Here is a 26,964-nt window from a genome sequence, read left to right as displayed (position 1 = left end):
GAAGGAGCTACTGAGCAGAAACCTGACAGGTTAGGAAATCAACACTGAAGTCACAGGTAAATGTAATAGGAAATGTAAAGGCTCCAGATGGGTGTGTGTGTGGCACTGGAGGACCAGAAGCTGGAGTGGCTGGGGTGGAGTGAGCAAGGAGAAGTGAGGCAGGGAGTGGGGGTGGGAAGGGAGCAGGGCCCACGTCGTGCAGGGCCTGGGCTTGGAGCTCAGTGTGCTGGGAGAAGGACAGCCCATTGTCTGACTGACGCTCTACAATGGTCATTCTCTCTGGGAACAGAGAGCTGAGAATTAGACCGAGAGGGAATAAGCGAGATGGAAGGAAAGAGACCAGACCGGCTGCTCTTGCAGCATCCAGGCAAGACATGAAGGGGACTGTCACTGAGATGACCATGGTGGAGGAAGTGACAAGTGGGCTGATTCAGGATGGGTTCCAAAGACAGAGCTCAAAGGACTTGCCATGGGCTAGAGGTGATGTTTGAAAGAAGCAGAGGAATTGAGAATGACTCCAAGAATTTGGGCCTAAGTCACCAGCAGAACGCAGTTGCCATTTACTGAGACAGGAAAGACTCAGAGAGAAGCAGTTTGGTAAGGAAAACGAGTCATATTTTCACAGGCTAATTACGTTAGACCTCAAGTGGAAATGTCCAGGAGGCTGCTGGAGACACACTGGAGCTGAGAGCGGAGAAGACTTAGGGTTAGCAGCGTACAGATGGCTCTTCTAAGTATCGAACTGACTGAAGTCGCCGGGGAATGAGTTTAGCTGGAGCAGCAGTCTGACAAGTGAGTTCCACGTAGTCCAATATGCAGAGCATGGGGAGAAGCATCCACGAAAGCAAACTGAGAAGGAGCACATGTAAGGTGGGTGGAAGTCCAGGTATGAGAAAATATGTGTGCCAGTCTCTGCCCCCGGTTCCTGGCACAGTGCTCCTAAAACCCTGGTAATTTCCTAAGTGATAAAAGCACTAAAATCATCTTTTATTCATTGAGGTGATTCTGCGTAGGCTCCTGGATGAGGGCAGGTCACCAGAAAGACCAAACCATGATCAGAAGCTTGGGAATTTTGGTCCTGCACACCCTTCATTTCTCCAGAGAGGGGAAAGGGGCTGGAGATGGAGTTAGTCATTGGCCATGTCTGTGTGATGGAGTCTCCATAAGTTCCCAATAGTGTGGGGTTCGGGGAGCTTCCAGGTAGGTAGACAGGTGGAGGTGTGAGGACAGTGGTATCCAGGGGGGCATGCAAGCTCCACACCCCTCCCCTCACACCTTGCCCTGTGCATCTCTGCCATCTGGCTGTCTGTATCCTTTATCATATCCTTTTATAATAAAATGGTAAGCAGAAGTAAACTGTTCTAAGTTCTGTGAGCCACTCCGTCAAATTAATCAAGCCCAAGGAGGGGTCATGGGAACCTCTGATTTATAGCTGATCGGTCAGAAGCACAGGTGACAACCTGGACTTGGAGCGGCATCTGAAGGGGGGGAGGGGCAGTATTGTGGGACTGAGCCCTTAACCTGTGGGATTTGATATGTCCACGTAGATAGTGTCAACATCAAGTTGTATTGTAGGACACCCAGCTGGTGTCACAGAGAATTGCTTTGTGTGGGGGAAACTGCCACACATTTGGTGACCAGAAGTGTCAGAAGTGATGTGTTCTGTGTGAAAGTAAAGGAGACACGTAGTAGAGAGGAACTGGGCTTTCCCCTACACAGAAAGTGGAAAACTGGGTGTGTTTTTTAACTCCCCAGAAAAGTGCACATCCTGTGTTTTCAAGGAGCGTGGAATCAAAGGTGCCCATGGGAGCTGGGAAGCTGGGAGCATAAGTCAGACCCGAAGGTTTGTCTTGGATTTGGCACGTTGGTGATTGGAATGAAAGCCTGATTAGAGGAAGTAGAGTTGCTTGGATAAATTGCAAAACCATGGCAAACTACACATTGCTGTACGATACAATTGTCATAAAGTTATTATGGAAAGCAAGTGAACGCTGAATACAAACTGCAGCAGAGTATTTACCTGGATGGGGCACATGGGGGAATGGGGACGTCCCCGAGCAGGTGACAGACTGGGAAGGAGGAGGAACGACTTACATGGCATACATGGGCGTTCCCTTTCTTGTTATTCTTTATATCTTACCACCCGGCACAAATATCACAGACAATCTTTTGTACCTACTCAACTTCTTTAAAAGTAATTGAAAAATAAAAATAAAAAAGAGTGAATGGGAAGCAAACATGGCATATTAACACCATAAACTTAAGTGTGACGGCAGGATCTCGGATATTCATTGTATTATGAGGTTTCATAAATGACACATATGTTGCATTGATTCTTTCATTAGTGTAAAATGTAACAAAAATGGAAAAAGACTGGGCAGTAGAGATGTGTGAGCCTCAGGTGCAGAGAACCCTTGAACTTTGATCTAAGAGGCAGCCGAGACCTTGGGCAGTGGTCGGAGCTGGACGTCGGGTCAGGAGAGATTATTAGACGGGATCCATTGTCAGCACGCTCGTCTGCACATGGAATAGTCAGGAGAGAAAATATGATGATAGAAGCGAGTGAGGGGATAACGACGTCTGCATAGGGAGGAAACGGAACTCACTGCCATCGTTGCAATAGACTCAGCCCCAAGCAGAGGCTATCGTCCTTTGTCTGGAGGGGCGTAAGGGGAATAGCAGGGTAGATGTGACACACTGCGCAGGTTGGCAGCTCCTCCTCTGTACCCAGGATAGGCCTGCCCACATCCTACGTGGTTCTCAGCCATGGCTGCACATTAGAAGAAAACGGAAGCTTCTAAATAGTGCCTAATGCCTGCTCCTCATCTCACACCCACCAAGTCTCAACCCTGAGGAATGAGGCCTTGGCGTCATATTATTTAAAAGCTCCCAGGAAATTGTAATGTGGCTCCAGGGTTGAGAAACTGAGTTCTAGCTCACGAAAATGTATTGAACGCATAAAACAAAAAAGAAATTTTGGCAGTGAAGGGGCGTGTCATATTTTGGGGCAGCAGAGCGCTCAATAACTAGGACACAGAAATGCCATCTAGAAAAATGCCTGTCTGTGGTTAAGCTCTGCCCTGGGATGCCTGTAATTCTCTCTGCTCAGTCTCTACCCTCAAGTCTGCCACCCATACAACTTCATTAGCCTTCCCAGTGCACTTTTGTGGGCAGAATACTTCACTGCATGGAAGGGAAACACATCCTATTACACCCACAAGAGGAAACTAAAGCTCGTGGGAAAGAGGAGCAAGTAAGTGTTCTATGGTAGAATGGGGTGGTCCGTGTCAACACGTGCTTCCTTCTCGGAGTTTCCCTCCGACCATCAATCATCTCTCCTCCCTGGTTTCTGCAGGGTCCCTTTGAGGCGCCTGCATCTTCAGAACTGAGGGTTCCTTGGACATGTGCACACTGATGGCTTGCAATCTTTGTTTTTTCCATTTCAGCCCCCAAACACTGCATGAGGGCAGGATGTGATGGGGACTAATCCCCAGGAGCAGAGGAAGGACCAAGAACCCAGGTCTCTGGGCTCATCCTCCTCTCTCTCGGGCTCTGGAGAGCACGGTGTGAAAACCTGCGGCCTAGACAGAAGCCAGGAAACAGTACAAGTCTCTGATCTGTGGATGAAGAAATGGGGCTGAGAGAGCTCATGTGTCTTGTTCAAGGACAGCCAACCAGCCACTGACCCGAGTCACATACAAAGTGATGTTAAAAGATGAGAAATAGTCTTCAGTCTCCCACAACTTACAAGGGGTTCATGTCTGACACATTTAAGAAACTCATGAGAATAAACAGAAAAAAAACAGGAAGCCCTTTAGAATATTGACAAAGGGTATGAATAAGCAAATCATAGAACTAAAAAGCTGAATAGCTAACAAGTATTTTAAGACAGGCTCATATTCACTCAAAATTAGAGCTACAGAAATTAAAACCACTGCAATACCACTGTACTTAATATTTGTCAAGGTAGATACTACCAAGTTCTAGAGAGGATCAGAGGACACAGGAATCTCATCCCTGCTGGAGACAGTGTAAATGGATACAGCCTTCAAAGAGAATAATTATTAGTTCATGTGAAATTGGACACGTACACCACTCTATCTAGCAACTCCATCCTGGTATAGACCTCGGAGAAATTAGCATGCCACTCCGTAAAGACACAGCTAGCAGGATATTCCTAATGGTGGTGCTGGTGGCAGCACAGAGCCGGCGGGCACTTTGGTGTGTGTGCAAGGAGGACACCATAAATAAAATGTCATATGCCTGCGACAGAACATTCTGTAGTCGCCAGAAGAAATGAAAGCAATGCGGATGGTTTGCAAAAGAAAACAAAGTGGAATAAAGAAAAATAGGAAACAACGATATATATTTTCCAATATTACTAATATAAATTAAAACATATTTCAATGAGCACTATATATTTTTCAAGGCCATACTCAGGGGCACTACTTAAAATTCTTAACAACAGACGTGGCGTGGGTACAAATGCATCAGAACTGGCTTTTCCTGAGCTATTGTGCCCCTGTGTGCCAACTGTGTGCCAGCACAGATACACATATAATGAACACCTAGAACCTGTATAGTGAGGGCAAATGTGCAATACAGTCCAGTGGGTCTGCTGGGGAAGGCGTGAGGGCTGAACAGGTAATAAAAAAGGAAGTGAGCACCTTGCAAGGAGTAAGGGGCAATCAACTCAATTCTGTAAGGTCAGGTCATAAAAGGAAGAGAAGGGAACCGTAACAGGGAACCACAGTGTAACATGGTTGAATGATATCCACATGCTACACACCTTTCCAACCAATCACTAAACCCATCATGGAGTGTCATCAAAAGAAGTCGTTGCTCTTCTGACGCAGGAGTGGAATATCTCTGCAGTTTCACCTGTCTCATCCTCGTTTGGTTTTAAACTCAAAAATCCATTCATTCATTTCATTCAACAAATATTTCTTAGGTAGTTACCATGCGCCAGGAGCTGTTCTCGGCACTGGAGATACAGCAGTGAAACAAGGACATAGCCCCGCTGTCGTCATGGAGCTAATGTTTTGAGCGTCTTGCCATAAGTTCAAGGTGAGCAGCAGGGCACCCCCAGTACAGGCTCTGTAGAGGGGCTTCCCCTTGTGGTCAGGACCTTGTGGAAGTCTCCCTTCCTTGTTCATGGTGGACTCAAGGTCCCTACCACCCGATTCAGGAGCAGGCTCGGCACACCCTCCCCTCCTGATGGCCAATCTCGTCGTCAGCGCAGACTCCTCCAGGGACAATCTGGTGCTCTGACATCTCTGAGGGGTCACCTGCTTTTGGACTTTAGTGGTCCACGAACCTGGCCACCAGCTCCCCGACTCTGGGGCTTCAGTGCTCATTTCATGAGCAGCCCCTCTGAGACCAGGTCACTAGGGACTCCTGGTCAGCAGGTGACCTCTTCACTCCCAGGCCCTAGGGGCCCATGGCAACTATGTCACCATGCATGGTCGGGAGAGCCCATGGACATGGATGATGAGAGGCCCCTCCAATAACTGGCTTTCCGAGTGACCTCTTCTTGCTGCCAGTGTGATGTCTTCCATGTCAAGGTGCCCCAGCTGGTCTTAGGCCAGGCTCTGGGGGCGGGGCGCCATGGCCTCTGCCTCACTTCCGCAGTCTTTCTGTCACGCAGTGACTGGGTCATCACCGTGTGAACCCATAGGCAGAGGCCACAGGCACACCTGCCCATCCTGCTCACAGCATCCTACAGCCAGGCAGCCTGGGTAGACGAAAGCTGATGTGCTGTGGGACCGTCCTCCAGTAGAAACACCATGGCCCTTCTTGGTCTCCCGTTTATCAGGAAGATATGCAAGTACCCTTGCATGGGCGAGTGAACATCTGTGGTCCAGACACCACGCAGTATAAGCTTAGATACCAGCTATTTAGGTGAGTACTAGAAAATACCAGTTACTCAGCACTTTGGGACCTCCTGTCCCCTAGCAACTTGAGTTCAGGTGTTGTCTCTGACTGGGGGGATGAGCAGCCCATAATCCCAGCTGGCTCGTTGCCAGGCAAGGCAGAGCTAGTTCACATAGCCGTTCACTGGACAGTTCTGCTGGACTCCATAAAGGGACAAATAACTAAGAATGCAGATAGTGTGCTAGGAGGTGATAAATGCTATGGAGAAAAGCACACCTTGCTAGGCCACATAGGTTGTGCCAGAATTTAACAGGAGGGGATGGTGCTGGATTCTGTTCCATCTTTCCTCTGAAATTGTTCTCATGATAACCAACAACATTCTGATCAGCCACGATGACCTTGAATTTTAGCCCTTTTATATTTCCTCTCTTAGCAGCATTCAACACTATGGAACACTCCATTCCTCTTCAAATTCCCATGGCTGTCTTAAGTTCATTATCTTTTCCTCACTTTTTCTGTTTCTACTCTACACTTTTTATTAGTTACTGTCATCACCATATAATTAGACTCCCAAACCAGAAACCTGGGAGTCATGCTGGATACTTACCCTATTCATTTCCACAAATGTTTACTGAGTAACCAGACAGAGGGCTAGGCCCTGGGTACAGACTTGTCAATAGAGACCTAGTCCCTTGCATCACGCAGTTCACAAAATGTCAAGTTTACCATGAGCATTATGGGAACTCCTGGTAGGAAGGTCTATTAAAAAAATGAATGTGTTCATGAATTTGAAATTATTTCCTATGTTGCTACATTTTGCTCTGCAATTTAGTCAATAACCATTTATTGAGGGACTTCAGGGTATGTAATACTTACATTCAAAGTATGTACTTAATATTCAAAGTACCTTTTCAGGAAACACATTTGAATTATTTTAATGCCTTTCATAATACTGGTTCTCAATGAGGAAATTTGGGGATGAGCAATTACATGGTAAGCTTTGTTCAATATTACACACTTACACATGTGTGTATGTAAACACATGTATCTGTCTAAAGCCATGTCGAGAAGTACAAATTTGGGGAAATTCTAAAGTATCTGGGAAGCCAGTTGCACATTTCCTATTCCTTATTTATAATTGATCACATTTCTGATCAAAGTGAATACTAACTCTAAAACCGCCTCTGTTTTAAGATCCAAAGCTTTATTAATCAATCACAAAATAAAGAGAATTCTGTGAGAATAAAGGAAGGGACCTATGGGATTTTTTTATATTTAATTTTTATTAAATTAGTGATATGCCCATATCTTGTCAATATGCCTCTCCTGTTCTGAGTTTCAGGTAGAAATGGGAAAACTACTTATCAAGAACTCATGACCCTAGGGAACAAACACTCTTTTCTGCCAGATATATGACTTATCAATATTTTAATGGTATTTTTTTTTTCAGTAGCTGTCTGCAAAGTCATAAGGAGATCTGGGCCACAGCCATTCCTTCCTGAGTTTCACGACTTTATCTCTATATGAAGGCATTTTTAATGAACACAAACTGCACAGTGAGATAATGACACAGACTGCAGAAAACTGTAATTGTTACTGAAGGTATGGAAAACCCAGGACGAGCCATCTTTGTTGGTTGGCAAGACGACTTTCTGCCCAGTGTATGAATTCAAGATACAATTTTTCTGCCATTATGGGCTTATTAAGTACAGGCAATTTAACAGGGCTTTGAACTGGGAGAAAAAGAAATAAGCTAAATCATTCAACTGAGTCAGTACAGGGTCAAGTGTAGGTATTAAAATGTTCAATGAATGAGCAAAATAAATGAGGATATTGCCTTTGATGGTCATTATAAGTGACCGTAATATGAAAGAAGGATGAGAAGCAAAACATTTAATATTCATATCCTAAGGAATTCTTTAATATCTTCCAGGAACAGCTGGGTTTGTTTTCATGTCCAGAGTACTAATGTCAGAAGAAAGATGGCCAGCTTTTAGTTTCTTAATCTATGTAAAAGAGAAAGAAAAATATATACATAGTTTGCACATTTCAATTGCTAATTAAAAACCATGGGATGCAAAATATTATTTACGATATGAAGACAAGATTTCAAGGATGGTTTTCTAACAAGGGGTTTGGGGTAGGATATCTGTATTTGTAAAGCTCTTTTAATTTTTAAAAATCATCTATGGCTTTCTGTGCTCCACAGGGGGAAAATCACTTAAAAAGTCATTAAAAATAATCACTAAATTTACAAAAATAAAAGAAAATGTGAATAGCCAAAGCCATCTTGAAAAAGAAGAACAAAGCCGGAGGCATCAATCACGTTGCTTGATTTCAAATGACATTACGAAGTTATAGTAATCAAACAGTATGGTATTGGCATAAAACCATATATATGGATTAATGGAACAGAACAGAAAGTCCAGAAAGAAACTCAAGCAATATGGTCATTAGTTTATGACAAAGGAGCCAAGAATACACATGAGGAAAGGATAGTCTCTTTAATAAATGGTAGTAGGAAAACTAGACAGCCACATGTAAAAGAATGGACCATTATTTACACCACACACAAAAATCAACTCAAAATGGACTGAAGACTTGGACATAAGACCTGAAACCATTAAACTCCTGGAAGAAAGTATAGGCAGTAATCTCCTTGACATTGGTCTTGGTGATGATTTTATGAATCTGATACCAAAAGCAAAAGCAACAAAAGCAAAAATAAACAAGTAGGACCACATCAAAGTAAAAAAAAAAACTTCTGCACACCAAAATGAAAAGACAACCTACTGAAAATATTTGCAAGTCATATATCTGATAAGGAGCTAATATCCAAACTATGTAAAGATCTCATACAACTCAATACCATATTTTCCCGAAAATAAGACCTAACCAGAAAATAAGCCCTAGCATGACTTTTCAGGATGCTCATAATATAAGCCCTACCCCAAAAATAAGCCCCAGTTAAGATCATCAGCCAGACGGATGCATTTAGTACATCCACTGCAACACACAATGGACATATTGAATTATAAAATAATATTAATACATAATTAAATATTAATAATGTTATTGACATTAATACTTAAGATAAATATTAATATAAATTAAAATTAAGTATTTGTAAATACCCAAATGGGCACCTTTGGACGAGAGGTAAACACCTATGTAAACAGATGAATTTGAGACTTACTGCCGAATGACCAATTGGAGTACAGACACAACGCACGAATAACGTGCGCACTTGATAACAAGCGGATGTGGTTGTCTCTAATATGAATCTTCATAATTCAATACGTCTTGTGTTGTAATGGACGTACTTAATGCACTCATGTGAAATAAAGAAATGTTTTCTGCATTTTGGTGCCTGTCATTTTTCGTCGCTTTTGTGTGGACCATCATTCTTGTCGCCACTCCTGTCTTGTAAGTCTTCAATTAACACTTGATTTAATGGTAGATTTAAAGGGAATATTATTTTGACCCTCCAGACAAGATGAGTGCAAAAAGAAAGAGCTATTCCATCAAGTACAAGAAAGGAATTGTGGAGGACTCGCAGGGCAATAATCTTATGTCTTGCTGCAAAAAGAAGCTGGATCTCCGAATGGTCCGAAAATGGCAAGTAGAGTACGAAACCTCAGTCAACAGGTGGATGAGGGAAATGCTAAGAAGCGCAAGTGTGGATCAGGTCGGCAACCATTATTTCCTGAGCTGGAAGACATCATCTATGAATGGATTGCTGACAGGAGAGCAAAGGTTTTAGTTGCACCCAGGGCTGATATTCAAGCATTTGCCCTTGCAATGGCACTGCAGTTAGAAATATCCCCAGAAGAATTCAAAGCATCACAACACTGGCTGGATGGCTTCCATCAGTGATATGAACTGTCTCTAAGAAGACTGACAATACTGTTCAAGCTGGAAGAGGCTGAAGTTATTAAACGTGCATTTGCATTCAAGTTCTTTGTTGATGGCATTGCCTTTTCTAAATACCAACTCTCCAACATGACTGCTATGGATGAAACTGCAGTGTTTATGGGCCAAGGATCTCAAATGACAATTGATCAGAGGGGTGCCTCGTCAGTCAACATTCCTTCCACTGGTTACGAAAGTGCACGTGTTACCTGTATTTTGGGAATTCATCTGGATGGAAAGAAAGCCCCACCTCTAGTCATCACTAAGGGCAAGAAAGATAAGGTTGAACGTGTTTCAGGCATTTATGTTCTTGAAATCGAAAAAGCCTGGTGCACACAGCAGTTATAAGGAAGAGGGTCGATTTAATGCTGCCACTTGTTTTGCGAGGTGGCCAAAGAGGTCTGCTAGTCTGGGATTCAGCCAGCACTCACCGCGCTAAAGACATGAAGAACTTCCTTGCAGAGAAAAGATCAAATAATGATTCCTGCAGGAATGACTGCCTATCTCCAGACGCTTGATATGGTAATAAACAAGCCATTCAAGGACTATTTGCTCATGGAAATCAATGACTACATTGAAAATAGAATGGAGAGAAATCAGCGTGGAAACTTTGTGAAGCCTATCCTGCAAGAGGTCCTGACTTGAGTAAAGAATTCCTGGGATAATATCACTGACAGCTGTGTTGCCAATGCACTACGAGAAGGCTACATGGATAGGAAGTGCTCATTTAAGGAGAGCTCTATTGCCGGACATGAGAGATTGGGGCCAGTGATTCTACAGGAAATGGAGTTGCAAGAAATTCAAGCCGGGATTCGGGGTTTGGAGAATTATGACAACGTTCCAGAAGAAGATGACATGACTGTGATTGAATAAATGTAGGTTGTTGTACATGAAAAAAATAAGACATCCCCCGAAAATAAGCCCTAATGCATCTTTTGGAGCAAAAATTAATATAAGATCCAGTCTTATTTTCAGGGAAATATGGTAGTAAAACAAACAAACAATTTGATTAAAAAATAGGCAGAGAATCTGAATAGACACTTTTTCAAAGAGGACATACAGATGGCCAACTGGTACATGAAAAGATGCTCGACATCTCATCATCAAAGAAATGAAAATCAAAACCAAAATGAGATATCACCTCACACCTGTTAGAGTGCTCATCAAAAATATAAGGGCTATTATCAAAATATCAATGGTTATTATAAAGAAGGCTAATATTAAAAAGAAGGAAAGAAAATCCTTGTGCACTGTTGGTGGGAATGTAAATTGGTGCTGCTACTATGGAAAACAGTATGGAGGTGCCTCAAAAAATTAAAAATAGAACTACCATATGAATCAGTAATTCCACTTCTGGGTATTTATTCGAAGAAAACAAAAACACTAATTTGAAAAGATATATTCTCCCCCACGGTCATTGCAGCACTAAATAGCCCAGATACGGAAACAATCTAGGTGTCCATCGATGGATGGATGAATAAAGAAAATGGGATATGGATATATATATATATATATATATATATATATATATATATATATATCATATGATCTCACTTATATGTGGTATCTAATCTATATAGCCAGAGACAGGGGTCGGGGGTAAGAGAAATGAGTGAAGTGGTTTGTTAGTTCAAATAAATTGAATAAAAATGAAGAAATAGTCAATTGTGTGTGGTCAAAAATAAAATTACAAGGAAAAAAATAAAATAATTACTAAAAATAGCCTTTACATCTCTCCTCCCAAACTCATGCCTCTATTTCAAGGAGAATATCTAGGGCCTAGGAAATTTGGGCTGGACCTTGCTGGACTGGCCCATATTTTTAATTAAACTTTTTATTTTGAAAACGATTGTAGTTTGACATGCAGCTGTAAAAAAGTAATACAAAGTGATCGATGTATCTTTCCTCAGTTTCTCCTAATGACGTTTGACAGAACTACAGTACCTTTCACTCCAAGATACTGACATTGTTCCAATCAAAATATAGAACATTCCAGCAACACAAGGATCCTTCCGGTTGCCCTTTCGTGGGCACATACACTTCCTTCCCACCTCCACACCCAACTTACCCCTTAGCAACTGCTACTGTTTTCTCCAGTTCTAGAATGTTGCCATTTCAGGAATGTCACATAAACATAGCACTCAATCTTTGGGGACTGGCCTTTTTTCTCACCAGTATGTCTCTCTGGAGCTTCACCCAAGCTGCTGTACGTACTAACAGGTCTCTTGTGCTGAGGGGAACCTCGTGGCATAGAGGGACCACAGTTTGTTTAAACTTCACCCATGGAAGCTCATCTGAATTGCTTTCAGTTTCTTGTTATTACAAATAAAACTGCTATAAATGTTCGTGTACAGGTTGTTATACAAGCATGTCTTCCTTTCCCTGGAAAACAGTTATGGGATTGTATGTAGTTACATGTGTCTTAAGAACATGCCAAATTGCTTTCTGGGGTGTGTGAACCATTTTATATTCCCACCAACAGTGTATGAGTGATTCAGTTTCTTTACATCCTTGGCAACATTTGGTGATTTTCCTATTTTTAAATTTTATTCCATTTACATAGGTGTGTAGTGATATCGCATGTGGTTTCAAGTACACTGGGCCCTGATGGTGAATGATTCTGAGCATGTTTTCATGTGCTTCTTTAACACCTCCTCAGTGAAATGTCTTTTTGAGACTTTTGCCCATTTTCTAATTGGACTGTTTTGGATTGTGTGATTTTTGAGAGTTTTTCATATATTCTAGATGTAGTCCTTTGTTAGACATAGTTTGCAAATATTTTCTCCTAGTCTGTAGCCTATCTTTTCATCCTACTGACAGACTGGTTGAAACAAAGACCAATTCTGCTGTTGTTGGGCGGAGTGTTCTGTGAATGTCAGTTAGATCCTGTGGGTTGAGTGTGTTGTCGAGTTCTTCTGTATCCTTGCTGACTTTCTTCTAGCTGTTCTGTCAATTGTTGAGAGGGAGTTGTTAAAGTTTCCAACTATAATTATGGATTAGTCCATCTGTCCTTATAGTTTCTACCAATTTTCACTTCACATATTTTGCAGCTTGGTGGTTTGGTGCATACACACTCAGGATGTTTATATTTTCATGGTGGATTGACCCTTTTATCTTTATGTAATGTACTACTCTTTGCTCTGAAGTCAATTTTATCTGATATTAACATAGCCACTCATGGTTTGTCTTGGTTCATGTGTAATGTATCTTTTTTCTATTCTTTTACTTTCAACCTACCTGTACTGATATATTTGAAGTGTTTCTTACAAACAACATTTAATTGGGTTATGTTTTCTAAACCCACTCAACCTATCCCTGTCTTCTAATTGGTATCTTTTCTCATTCAGCTTAAGATCTTACTGGCTCTTGGTATGATGAGAGATCTCTGGAAACCGGAACACTTTCTCATTATGCTCTGAACTCTGAGTCTTATTTAAACCTCTGTTTTAGCTTGGGTATTTTTCTGTTTTTTGTTTTCTTTTGTTGTTGTTATTGTTCTGATACCACTCCAATAGGGAAAAAAAAAAGGTGTCACCTCATTACCGCTAGCACATGTAAAAACAAATTTCGCCACTAATAGAATTTACGTGTGGGTGAGCAGGGAGGGCTAGCCTTCAATTTCATGTAGTCTCTACATATTTCAGTTTCCTAGTAATAATATTAATACTGGCAAGAGCAAAATAATTTTACATCTTTATCATCTAGAATTCCAAAACAGATTTAGAGATAATCTCCATCTGGCATTTTATATTCATACTTGGGATTTCAAAATCAAATCAGTTTACTTACTTCTTTTCTTTTTTATGAAGTAGAAGACCCTGTCATTTTCATTAAAAGTATGATATAATTGAAATAAATGTTTAAGCATTAAAATCACAGCTTAAAATACATAAACTTTTTTTTCTTAGAAATGCAAGGACAAACTGGAAAGAGAAATATGCCTAATTGTTAATATACCACTTGAGTGCTCATTTACACCTGGGTTAGAGGAGTTCTTGCACCAGTATCCATCTCTAAGTGGGCTCTTCCCTTGTCTCACACGATCTGGACCCCCCGTGCCCCAACCCCTTTAGTCCTGGGGTGAAGAGATGGCCAGACCAAGGTACCAGTCTACCTGAGGCCCAGACCTAGATCACACTCTGGGACTTAAGAGCCAGGAATTCCTGGCTCAACTGGCCCAAAGCATATTTCCAGATTTCTTTCCCACGTCTGTCCTCCTGAGGACAGGCCCTGTCTGGCAGGATGTGCACCCAGGACTGAGAGGTGGCCCGGGGAGCTGCCTGGGGAGTTGTGAAGGATGCTTAGACATGTGTAGGGAGTGCCTAGAAGCCTGTGGGCTTGTGAGTTTCTTTGTGGTGCTGGACGCAGCCACAGTGGGGAAGGGATGTGGGACAGACCTTCCAAAATGGCCGTGTTCCAGTGTGGGGCTCCATCTGAGTTCTACTGGCCTTTCAAGTCATAAGAAAGGTGTCGCTGTCAATGCAGAAGCATAAAACATATTTGACATTTGGTTTCCTTGATGTGTGACATTTCAGATACTTAGGAGGGTCTGAGTCCTCGGCTGGCCTTATCTTTGAGCTGTGCACAAGCTTGCATTGTGGTTCGGTCCCAACTTAAAAAGTTTAAGGGCAGGCCTTACCATCATCAGTCTTGGACAACACTAGATCAAAAAGTGAATGAGAAAATAGAGGATTTGAAAAAATTGATAATGCATACTTTCCACCATTTAGGCTTACAAACTCTTACATATAATATTCTCTAGAATAATCTTTATAAAACTGTTTAATACATCCTCCCTTTTATTGATATATATTGGTTGTCTTTCAATGTCTTAAGAAATGGAAGGCAATAGGAAGTTGGCTTTCAGCTTCATCTTAACAGGAACAGCCTCAGGCCTCCACCTGTCCACTCTTCCCCATCGGAAGGAGGCTGGCTGCGTTCTCCATCCCATAGGGCAAAGCACCGTTCACCTGACACTATGCTGTGTGGAGCAACAGAAGCCAACATGTTTCGGTTCTCAAGAAGGAAAGACCAGTACATCAGAGGGACGTGTCCAGAGAGAATGTGAGAGCAAAGGCAGGCGGCAAAGTCACATCTAGGATGTTCTCAGCAGACAGGAAAGAAACGGTGAGAATGACTCTGTTAGGACAGAAGACAGAGCCGTGGCCAGGACTGGGCTTTGGGGTCTCCTTGACCCACTGTGTGTAGGACCAGGATCTATTATAAGGGTCCGGGAAGGAGTGGGCGTAGCCAGACTCTCATCCCTAAATTTTGTGTGAATACCAAGACATGAGTACAATGCCTAATCCAGATCTTTCTTTTCAATTCTAGAATATTTACAGTGACGTAAACCCTTTTAAGAAAATAGCCAACACTTGTTTTCCCCTGCGCCAGGCATAGTTCTACGCACTCACAAACACCTAAGAAGGTGCGCCGAGGCTCAGTAAGCACGTGGTCCTCACAACCCTCCTAAGTTGTCATTATTATCGTCATTCCCATTTTGAAGTTAAAGAAACCAAAACATCACTGAGGCTGAGGGAAACTGAGTAACTTGTCCAAGGCCATGCAACTCCTCAACTGCAGAGCTGAGATTCAAACCAGGTAGGCTGACTCCAGACTCTGGTTCTTTTTTCCTCTGCATGAGCCCATCTCCCAGCAGGGCCTCTTACTCACACACCCACCTTTAGCTACAGGTAAATAGGCAGGTCTGATAAGCCATTGAGTGTGTGCTCATACCCCTCAAAGTGCCCTGCACCTTCCCTTGGTCAAGCTCTTGGTGTTTTGTAGCACTCTGTTCTGTGGTCACGGCACTGGATAATGTGGAGAAAGGGCAGTCACCACGTGAAAAGATCAAAGGCTCAGGGGTCTGAGTCCCGGGCAGGGTGGGCCTTTGAATGGCAGAGTCCCGGAACTCCTTGGCACCTAGCCGCCCTCCTCTGGCACCTCTTTTCTCTCTGCCAGACCGGTACTCACGGGCCTGTTCACCCACTTCTCTGGGCCGCTGAGGCTTCAGCAGGAAGGGACCCCAAATGGCCTGAAGGCTGCTGAGTGCTGGGTCACTGCCATGGTTTCAAATCAAGAGGTCACCACATATCCATTCGTACAAAATCAAGCCCCACTAATAAAAATCTGGTGCTTTTGGTCCTTTCCTGTAAATGGGACAAATACTCACTGCTGAATGCACACAGCCTGCTGAACGTGACTTCATCACCACCACCTGTCTGATGCCTTCGGGAAGCTGTGGTGCTCTCTAGCTGGTTGCAGGCATCAGTCAAGATTTACTTTGAGAGAGGTTTGGTCACACCGACGCTCTCTCCTGTAAAAGGATGCCATTCCCTCACTGTCTTCAGAGGGGCAGGATGTGGCCAGGCCCCTTCCAGTGTGACATGGGGCCCTCACCTACCATGACCACTTCCATCTCCCTACAGCCAAGTGGGCAGGTAGCCTGACCAAGAATGGGTTCGGGGAGGGGGCAGAGTGGAGGGCAAAGACGGGAAGTCTGAGAGCCTCTGAGAACACCAGGCCCGGCCCCTCCTGCTGCGTGTGTCCCCCTCGCCACGCACTTCCATGAATGTCTGCTTCTCCTGCTGTGTCCCTCGTCCACCACCTTTCCCAGGCTCCCGCTCACTTCAAACCCCTGGCTTTTGGCACTTGGACTGCCAGATGGCCGCCTAACTGATCTCCCCGCCTCAGGCTTTCCTCTTTCCCAACCACGTAGCCAAATTAATCTTCCCTGATTAGAGCTCACACACGGCCATACTTCTTTAAAAAATATCCTGCCTCTACATTCATTCATTCATTCATTCATTCATTCATTCATTCATTCATTCATTCGTAACTATTTAGCACCTAGTACATGTCCGACTTTCCTAATACAATTTTATTAGCAGGAACTTTCCAGGTGTTAGGAATACAGCAGTCAGCTGAAAAGGTCCTTGTCCCATGGACCTTACATTCCAGCCTGGCGAGAAAGGGAATGATCACATAAATATGTCCAATAATGTCAGGCAGTGACTGGTAAGTACTATGGGGGAAAAAACATAGATGAGGGCACAGAGACCGACAGGAATGGGAGCAGATAGGGATGAAGTGATAAAAAGGGAATTATTTTTCTGAGAAGGAAACCTGCAGCAGACACAAAGGTGACCCCCAAAGACCCTGCCTTCTGGTGTTCACACCCTTGTCTAATCCTCTTCCCTTGCATGTTAGCAGAGCCAGCAACGTGCTTCTAACTAATGGAATACGGCAAAGGTAAATGGAATGGAACTCCCATCACTACTTACGTTACATAAGCCTCCATCTAGCGAGCAGTTTCCCTCCATCACTGCCTTTGAAGAAGCTGCTAAGAAAATTTGTCTGTAAGTCATTGTATGAATATGCATTTTCATTTCTCTTCAACAGATACCTAAGAATTATTGGATCATATGGTAAGTTTACGGTTAAATATTTAAGGAACGGCCAACCTGTGACTATACCATTTGACATTTACACCACTGCAATGCACAAGGGTTCCAACTTCTCCACTTCCTTATCAACACTTTATCTTTCTTTCTTTTTTTTTTTTTGGCTATCCTAGGAGACTGGAACTGGTTTATCTTTCTGTTGTTGAGTTGTAAGAGTTCTTTATACTGTACATCCTGGTACTGAATTGTTATCAAATATATATGATTTGCAAATATTTCCTCTCATTCTACAGGCTGTATTTTACTTTCTTGATAATGTCCTGCGATACACAAAAGTTTGTAATTCAGATGAAATGCAGTTTATCTATTTTTTCCTTTGTGGCTTGTGTTTTTGGTACCATTTTAAAGAATCTATTGCCAAATCCAAAGTCATGAATATTTACCCTTGTTTTCTTCTGAGAGTTCTACGGTTTCAGTACTTACAGTTAGATTGTTCATCCCTTGTGAATTGATTTTGCATATGGTGGGACGTAGGAGACCAAGTCCATTCTTTCAGGATGTGTGGATACCCTGTTATCTCAGCCATTTGTTGAAGAGTCTGTTCTTTCTCCACTGAGTGGTCTCCATAGTGGAGAATCAATTGACCATAGATGGATGGGTTTATTTCTGGACCCTCGGGTCTATTATATTGATCTATATATGCCACACTACCAGTGCCACACTTAATTATTGTAGCTTTGTAGTAGGTTTTTAAATTGGGACCTCTGTGGATGAAATCAACACAAAAGAAATGCAAGGTTTTATGACATCAGGAAATTCAATATTATTAAAATACTCACACCTACAGATTTCATTCATCTACAATATTAAATAGACATGAGCAATATACTAGCAAAGTCTCCAGTTAAATCTCAAAATATATGTTTTATCTTTTACATAAAATGAAATCAGCCTAGTATTGCTGTTCTTCACACTGAGTAGTTGTGACAGTTAATTTTATGTGTCAATTTGGCTGGGTTCCAGTGCCCAGATATTTGGTCAAACGTTATTCTGGGTGTTTCTGTGAGGATGTTTTGGATGAGATTAACATTTAGATTGGCAGACTGAGTGACGCAGATGGCCCTTCATGACGTGAGTGGGCCTCATCTAATCAGCTGAAGGTTTGAATAGAAGAGAAGACCGACCTCCCAAATAAGGCCGGGAGGCAGCCTTGGACTTGAGCTGCAGAATCATCAATTCTCTAGGTTTCCAGGCTGCTGGCCCATCCTGCAGATTTTGGACAAGCTAGTCTCCACAATCCCATGAGCCAATTCCTTAAAATAAGTCTACCTATCTATCTACTATCTACCGATAGATACCTACATCTATCTATTCTACCTATCTGCAAGGTCTGACAATTAAGTTCATGAACTCATCCTAGAAAAAGTGCTGCCTACCTCATTGCTGAATATCATTAAGGTCACCTTCCAAGTACTCCCTTGGGAAGCTATGTACCGACACCAGCGCCTAGTCCACCCTTCAAAGCAATTCTGGAACTCTTTTCCTGGAATGTCCATCAGAGTTGTCATCGTATTACCCTTGATGTGCTGAAGGTCATCAAAATGTTTTCCTTTCAATATTTCCTTTATCTTCTGGTAAAGAAAGAAGTCATTGGGGGCCAGACCAGGTGAGTAGGGAGGGTGTTCCAATACAGTTAGTTGTTTACTGGCTAAAAACTCCCTCACAGACAGTGCCCTGTGAGCTGGTGCATTGTCATGATGCAAGAGCCATGAATTGTTGGTGAAAAGTTCAGGTCGTCTAAGTTTTTCATGCAGCCTTTTCAGTACTTCCAAATAGTAAACTTGGTTAACTGTTTGTCCAGTTGGTGCAAATTTATAATGAATAATCCCTCTGGTATCAGAAAAGGTTAGCAGCATCGTTGCAACAAGTTCATGAACTTAATTGTTAGATCTTCATATATCTTCTATTGGTTCTGTTTTTCTGGAAAACCCTGACTAATACAGTAGCGAACTGTTCATCTCTTAGACTTACAGAATTTAAGAGCTGAAAGAAACCTTACAGATCATCCAGTTCTAGAAGTGTTCACCAGAGGATGCTAATAAAACTCACATCAGTGCTCCGCCTGTACTAAGCCCTGAATAAATCAAGTCACACAATGCAGCTCCTGCTGCCAAGATATAATGCAGGCAGCACTGAAGTAGTTCATAAACCCCAGGAAAGCATAAAAGAACCATGGCGTTATCAACACAAATCTAAGTTTTATCACTTTCTGCTTTAAAACTATCGAAGTGGTATTCATCTGTTTATATTGGGTTGGTGCAAAAGTAATTGCAGTTTTTGCAATTAGGTTTAACCTTTTAAACCGCAATTACTTTTGCACCAACCTAATAGAAAGTACCCAATTCCTTAACATGAAGTTCAAGCCACTAAAAAACGTAACCTCCGCAGCTTGCCTGACTCATCTCCTGATGCTTCACTCTGTACATCCCTCTACTCCGTCCAGTGCCCCTGGAGCCCATGGTTGGTCCCAGGTCGTTCCCTTTGTCCCAAACCTTTCTGAACTCTTCGTGGCCAAGCCCAGTCCCCTCCACTACATTGTGATGCTGCCCTGTCACTCTGAAGCAAAGGACAATTGTGCTATTCTGACACTTGCCAAATGGGACAGACAGTGTGGAGAAGGCATCTCCCCTTCAGAATGGGAGCATGGCGAGGGACAGACCACACCTCATTCCTCTCCTTCCTTGGCTACACAGTGTCAATGCAGGCTCGCCACGTTCGCTTAATGGATGAAAAGAGACTATGCACATCAACACATGTATGAGCACTTGGTCCTTATTGGCTGTTGTTTTCTATGTGCCAAATTTGCACAAAACACCTCATTCTCTTACTGCAAAAGGAGGGACCTGGAAAAGGATGAAGGTGACATCCCCAGCAGTCATTGAAGTTTGGAGTATATGCTACATCATGTAAGAATGCCCCTCCTTCTTCTGGGCAGGCCCCAAGTGAAGACACTGAGGGAGAATCTACAGTGGTCAAGGTCACCGACTCCTGGTCAGTAGCTTAAAGGAGGGCAGTATTGAAGAGCGCTGAGTTATGTCTTCAGGTGACAGGGTGATCTCTGCTGTGGGATATAGTGGACTTTTTAACCAGGTGAAAGATGGGTGATGATCATTGATTTTAATTCAAGCAATAACACATGGGAATTGTGGCCTTACTGACAAGACCTGTCACACTTGAATTATTCTCTGGGTCACAAAGGATAGGCAAACCACAGACATTGCAATGTGACCCAGACAGAAGCCAGCAGAACAGCCCATGGGGCCCAAGACTATTGAGTGTCTTTGAGAAAGGAGTCACGATGGAGTGATAGGGTTCTTGGCTAAGAATGGGATTCTCTTGATGTCTTAACAGTTCATTCAGGATACATACGCCGAAGACAAGTAGCAGATATGTTACAGGGAAGGCAAATCATGACAGTAATTGATGCCCCCCAAAGATGGAGGAGGAATTGGTGCATTGTTTGTGGGTTACAGATTATAGGCACCATCCCTGGGATTGTGAGCTGAGAATTCCAGAGAGAGGAGAAGCCCCAGGCTATGCAGCAGGATGGATGCCCACATGTCAGGGTAGGTGCTCAAAATAAGAGAAGCACCATGAACCACTGAAGGAAGCCAGCTCCTTTAAGCCACAGGTGCCTGGCAGTAGGGCCATTCTTAAACAAAGAAAAGCACACATGAATATTATTTGCAAGAAAGGGAGATTAAATTTAGCTCTTTCAGACAGAAGGGATTAGAATAGCTTTGTTCTGAAAAGGAAATTCTAAGGCTGGTGCCACTCCAAATTAACGAGGTGGAGAGCCTGTATTCCTTAGTCAACCTTCTTGTCTGTCCTTCACCAAAACACAAAGCAAAACCAAGAATTCAAACCTTTTGTATTCTCTCCATATATGCTTCCCCATTCTCACTGTCAGTAAATTACCTCACCTTCTACTTCAGAGAAAAGAGAAGCTATCAGGGGAAACAAAATATCCCTGAACTTCTTACTCCCGAGCCAGCAATCTCATCTGCACTTTCCCTTGTATTCGTCCTTCTTGCTGCCACAGCAGACGACGTTCCACCTCCACCAGTGTTGCCAGCCACCAGTCTCCTGGGTGGCTATCTTGTCACAGAGCAGGAAATATCAGTCCACATCAGTCCACAGGCTTTATTCTAGAGCCTTTTTCCATGCAAATATGACCCAGTCTCTGAACCAAACTGAGGAAACAATTTTTATAGGCAGTGTGGGTGTCATTATGAGCCGCTGGAATCTTACAAAATGTCCGGATTGAGCATGTTTTATAGGAATGGTGCTGGTTATTTTGTACTATTGTTTCTGGCTTAAATGGAAACAGGATCTTATTTCACTGACAGGTTGTCTTGTAAGTATTGGTGATTGCTATTACTATTATTTATTTTGCTAGCCAAGAAAACTTGCATATGCCTATCTGTATTTTTAAAACTATCTTGATATTGTTCAGTCAGCTGGGCTTTTGGGAAAGTCCTCTGGCTTAGAAATGGAAGACGTTCATTTATTTCTCTTTCCTGTAGAAAACAGCTATCTACGTAGCTCTTCATAAAGGTCAGGTTGACCTCCGACCTTTTTGTTTGGGGGCAATCACAAGTCCACGTCTTTTCCTTCACAATCTCTAAACATTCTGTCTCAAGGGTTCCTCCTCCTGGCACCTCCCACTTTTCTGGGTACTACTCTGTGTTCTTGGCAGGTCCCTTTTGTTGTCCCTTACATGTGGGCTTCTCAGGACACAGTCCTAGGCTTTCTGCTTTTTCTCGATCACGGTTCACTGCACCTGGACAAAAGCATTTGCACCGTGATTTCAGTGGCCATTTCTGTGCTAATACCGACTCCCAAATCCACGTTCCTAGCATGAACCTTTCTCCTGTGCACCCCCTAAGGTGGCTGATAGGTACCTACAATGCATCACATCCAAGGTTGTCCCTCTTGCTCAACCCCCATAACCTTGTTCACTGTTCCCTCAGATGATGGCACCATGATGGCCCAGCTAGAAACCCTCCCTTTCATCTACCCCATTCAAACATCTCACTCCCTGACAACCACTTCTTCATGCAGGAACTTCCTGGGAACAAATTCTAGTTGCTTGAATCTATCACCCTAGCCTGTTTCTGTGCTCAGATCTGACTACCTCCTGGGGATGCAGTAATAATAGTATGTCATTTGGTGACCTTTTATGAACAATTCATGCATGGTGGACCAAGATTTAAAAAACCATTTGGCTAATGTTTAAAGGACAAGAAGACACGAATGATGGCACTGGGAACATCCTGCTCAGTATTCCCAAACTGCCATCCTTTTCCTTGTGGCATGTTCATATTCACTAACACACCCTCCAGTGAACATTGAACAGACCTGTGCTCTGCGCAGCTACAGGGGTAGGTGTTGGGGCGTCCTTGCCCCCAAGTTGCTCACAGAGTAAAGGAAGAATGTGACAGGGACACCATCGCCAGTTACCAGGCAAGTCCTTTCACATGGGGTACGAGGGCCAGGAGCCAGGGGCCACGGGCACTGCTCAGACCAGGGCTCTGGACGCAGTGAAATCTAAGGTGGGGTTTTAACTAGATCATTTATCCATGTATTTTTCATTCAGTCATTTATTAAATGACTCTTTAAATCAATCCTCTTGCAATTGCTCTTTAATTCGCCATCTGATCAGTTACTCAGTCTCTAGCACCAAGAGAAGTTTTGCTCTGAGTATCAAAACCGTGGAACCCCAGATTTGACATAGGAGAAGATGTAGGCCAGATCAGTAAGGAACGAGGAAAACAGCTTCCCAGCTTGCTGTCTCATTTTCAGGGGGTTGGGTTGTCAGGCCAGCCTCATTCAGATGGAAAGGGAGATTGGGAGCCCCATTTAAAATGCTCACTGTCTGCAGATATTTTTCAGATGCTTCTGCCTGGCATTGCGAGTACACAGTGCTCTTCCTGAATAAATTACAGAGCAACTGCAGCCGGGGGAGGAGTGTTCCCTCCTCCTCACTGAGCACCACAGTGGCTCAGAAGCTGTCCGGCCATGGCATGGGAGTGGGGCTCAGGGAGAAGGTCCACCCTCGCCCCCATCATCACCAGCCACTGCCTGGACCAGGGAGTCAGCAGGAGGGCTTGGTCCCAACACGCCGGCTTCAACACCCTTTGGTTGCTGACACAGGAAGAGATGTAAACTGGCACAGAATCCTGTCTGAGCTTCTGTCTCTTCAGAAATTTCGGCTCTCTGCTGCTGGCTTTAGAGCCAAGCTCTGCTTCCAGAGCCTCCCAACATTGCTGAGAGACTGGATGGACAAATGGACAATGGCCATACCGTGCACAAAAAATAAACCTCTGGTCCAAAGCTTGTAGCAACTTTCCCAGGAAATCCCTTCCTTCTGTATAATAACCAGCCCAGGAAGCCAGCCGGCTGTAAGGCAGACTTGTAGGAAATCAGACTGCTGTCCTCCAGTGACAATCCAGGGAGCTAAACATCACTTCTGTAACAATCACCCCAAAATGAGTAGGACTTGATTAATAACTGACAGCTTCCTTAATTTCTGTTCCTGCTTCCAACTTAGGACCAACCAGAGAAAGCCAAACAGGTGACCCTAACCAATCACATGGGAGGCACTAGTCAGTGGCCTCCGGCTTCCCCAGGCCAACAGCTCCAATCAGAGCACACCGAGAACCTTCACACCAGGAAGCTTCCCCACTCCTCTGTGTGTCTCTGAGTCTCTGCCAAAACACAAGTGATGGAGCCTGACTCCCTTGCTACCAGGGGCTCTGAATAATAACAGCCTTTGCTTTTCTCATTTGGGTCTTCCTGTATATCCACCGTGCCATTCAGATCCTTAGGCTGCAATTCATAGCCTCAAGCTTTTGTCTCCAGGTTTTGTCTTCTTAGTTCTTTTCTGGGAAAGCCGTTGACAATGAAAAATAAAAAGCTAAATTTGTTTGAAAGGGGTGAGGTAGGGCAAGATTATTGGTTCTGGATAATTTTTTTTAGAAATTTGCAAAGACAAAACTAGTGTTTTCATCTTTGACAAAAGTTATTATGGTGAGGCATGGTAGCAAGGATAGCTATAGATAGAGACAGAGGAACAGTATACATATCTTTTTCCTCTATTTGGTGTAAAGGATTAGGTGCGGGGAGGAACATCACATTGAGGGAAAAGGGTTTTATCCCATTAGATAATAAGTGAGTAGGAAAGTAGAAAGAAAAGGAAAACCAGTAACTGACAATTCTAACCATAGCAATAATATTTCTTGTTGAAAACTGGCTATACACCAGCTGATTTATATGTGTATTTACAATCTACACACACTCACACACACACAGATTCTATTTTAATGTCCAGAAATATATCCTTTAGTTTCTTCTTCCTTACCCATAGGCAATCCCAAGATCCTTTAGAATTGTATCTAAAGTTAGTACATGCAATGAAACGTGATTATCAATCACCTTTTTAATACTTGAAATACTCTAGATATTGGAATATGGCAAAGGAAGTAAAGACTGACAGCGATGATCTACATCAACACTCTGCTTGTGTTCTCTTTATAAACTAGCAGCTGTGTTCACAGGGCGCTAGCACTGACATTCTCGAGCCAGGAGGAAACGTGTGAGCAGCTACTGTAACACCGAGCTTCTCAGTGGGCCACAGGGGCTTCCTTACTTAACTCCGACCGAGCTTCTCCCCACCCAACCCCACCACCTCCACCATCTTTCACTGTCTTCCATCTCTGTTACATACATCTTCAACATTATTGCTTTTTAAATGCCTTGAAATCCAGAAAATTAAGAATCCTGTGGTTACGTACTAGGGCAAGGAAGTATCCATCTCCCTCTGAGGTGAACTAAGCAGATGTCTCATATGTCCCTGTACTGGTTGATCTCGTCTCCCTCATGGATGCTGGCAGCTCCAGGAGCAGGTCTGAACACTCAGCACCCATATGTCCTCCCAGGTGCTTGTTGTTTCCTGAGTGACCATCTCCTGTACCTGCCGCGTGTCAGTCACTGTGAGAGCGGAGGTTTCACACAAAGCCTTCCTGGGGGCCATCCAGCCCTGAAACCCGCTTTCTACCTCGTCTTTAAAAACACAACTTTGCTTTCTTTCAAATCTGGATCAAAACATACCTCACGAAGGTGCCCAAACGAGTCCCAGGGGCCCTTATTAAAGGGATCCCTTCAGCACTCAGCGGCACTGCCTGTGATTCTCCACCTGCGTACAGTTCTTACCTGGACTCTGGCCATGGACTGTGAGCGTTGCTCTCAACTCCCACAGGGCATCATCAGTTCCGCTTCTCCAGGAGCCGTTTCTGATTCCTCTGTCCTCTTCACATCCCTGTGCAAAGTGGAGAGGAAGGAGTATGGGGACAGAGCCAGGAGAGCAGTTTCCAGGCTCTCGGCCTCCCGTGGAAAGGTGCTGGCTCACGTAGGAAATGGCCGTCAGCTGTAACCAGTGAGCCATTGGCCACTAATATAACTGCTGTGGCTACGCTAGCAGAAAATGGGGGCTAGCAAGAAGATGGTGGCTGCGCTAGCAAGTGCGGATTGCAGTTAGCACGGCGGATTGCAGCTAGCACGTGAGGTTGGTTGGCAGGCAGAGAGAAATGGACGGCAGGTTGCGGATCGTGTGGCTCCTGCTTCCTGTGTCTCCAACCCAGCCACCAGCGGAGACTATAGTGGTATGACTCCCCTGTCTATGGCTCCGTGGCTGTTCCTTTTTGGCTTCACCATGTCCTGCGTTCTTATGTGGGGAGCAGGAGCTGAGACCCCGCCTGACACCCTGCATGACAAGGAGTTTTGAGAGTCCATCTCTCAACCCAACCACTTGATTACATCCCTCGCTTGCAGGAAATGAGGGAGGCAGAAAGCAGCTGCCAGCTGCCCAGCGCCAGGGCCTGCAAAGCCACGTCCCTCGGTGGGGGACATTCTCCCTCATCAGCGGGGCAGGCGCGACTGAGCGGCCCACACGGAAGACAAGCTCACCAGCCGTCGCTGAGCCTCCCAAGTGCAGCTTAACTCAGTGTGACTGGCGGAAATGCTGGTCTTCTGCGGCTTCATCCCCGTCCCCCAACCAGTCTTTCAGAGGAGAACCCACTGTTTCCCACTCAGCCACCTGGTCTTGTTCTCCCTGACAGTGTTCGAGGTGGAGCCTCGGGCTTGGAGAAAATGAGAGAGGCTGACCTGGTCTGCATAAGAAAAGGTCCTGGATACATGCAAATATTGAATTAGTATGTTGTTTTGTGCACCTGAGACTAATTAATGTCCTATGTCAATTATAATCAATAAAAAACACATTCCTGGAGCAAACCACCATCAACATTACCATCATCATCATCAACTGGAAGGGTCTGCGAGAGGCTTGGCCAAGTACAAAGTAAGAGGGAGGAAACAGTGAAGTGACTTGGGAATGTGTGGGAGGCAGAGACAGCTGAGCTGGGGCAGTCCTTATGGTAAGTGACACTCTGGGAGAAAAGAGCGTCTAACTCAGATGTTCTGCTAGTCTCTCCGTGTGTTCTAAGATATAAACACCTCCCTCAGCCTCCTGCGCCCTACAGAAAAGACCTACATCGTTTTTCATTGCTTTTCTGCTGTTGCATTTCCTGTCTTCTGGATGCTGTGTCATGCTGATGTTCCTTCTAGGCTGGAGCAAAGAGGCCTGATATTTGTTTGTTCAATGGACCACCAAGCAGGGTTGGGGTCTAAGTACACAACCATCCCTCGGTTTAAATCG

Source organism: Rhinolophus sinicus, chromosome 6 (assembly GCF_057876585.1).
Source record: "Rhinolophus sinicus isolate RSI-liver-muscle chromosome 6, RSI-T2T, whole genome shotgun sequence".
NCBI lineage: Eukaryota > Metazoa > Chordata > Mammalia > Chiroptera > Rhinolophidae > Rhinolophus > Rhinolophus sinicus.
This window is presented reverse-complemented; position numbering follows the sequence as displayed.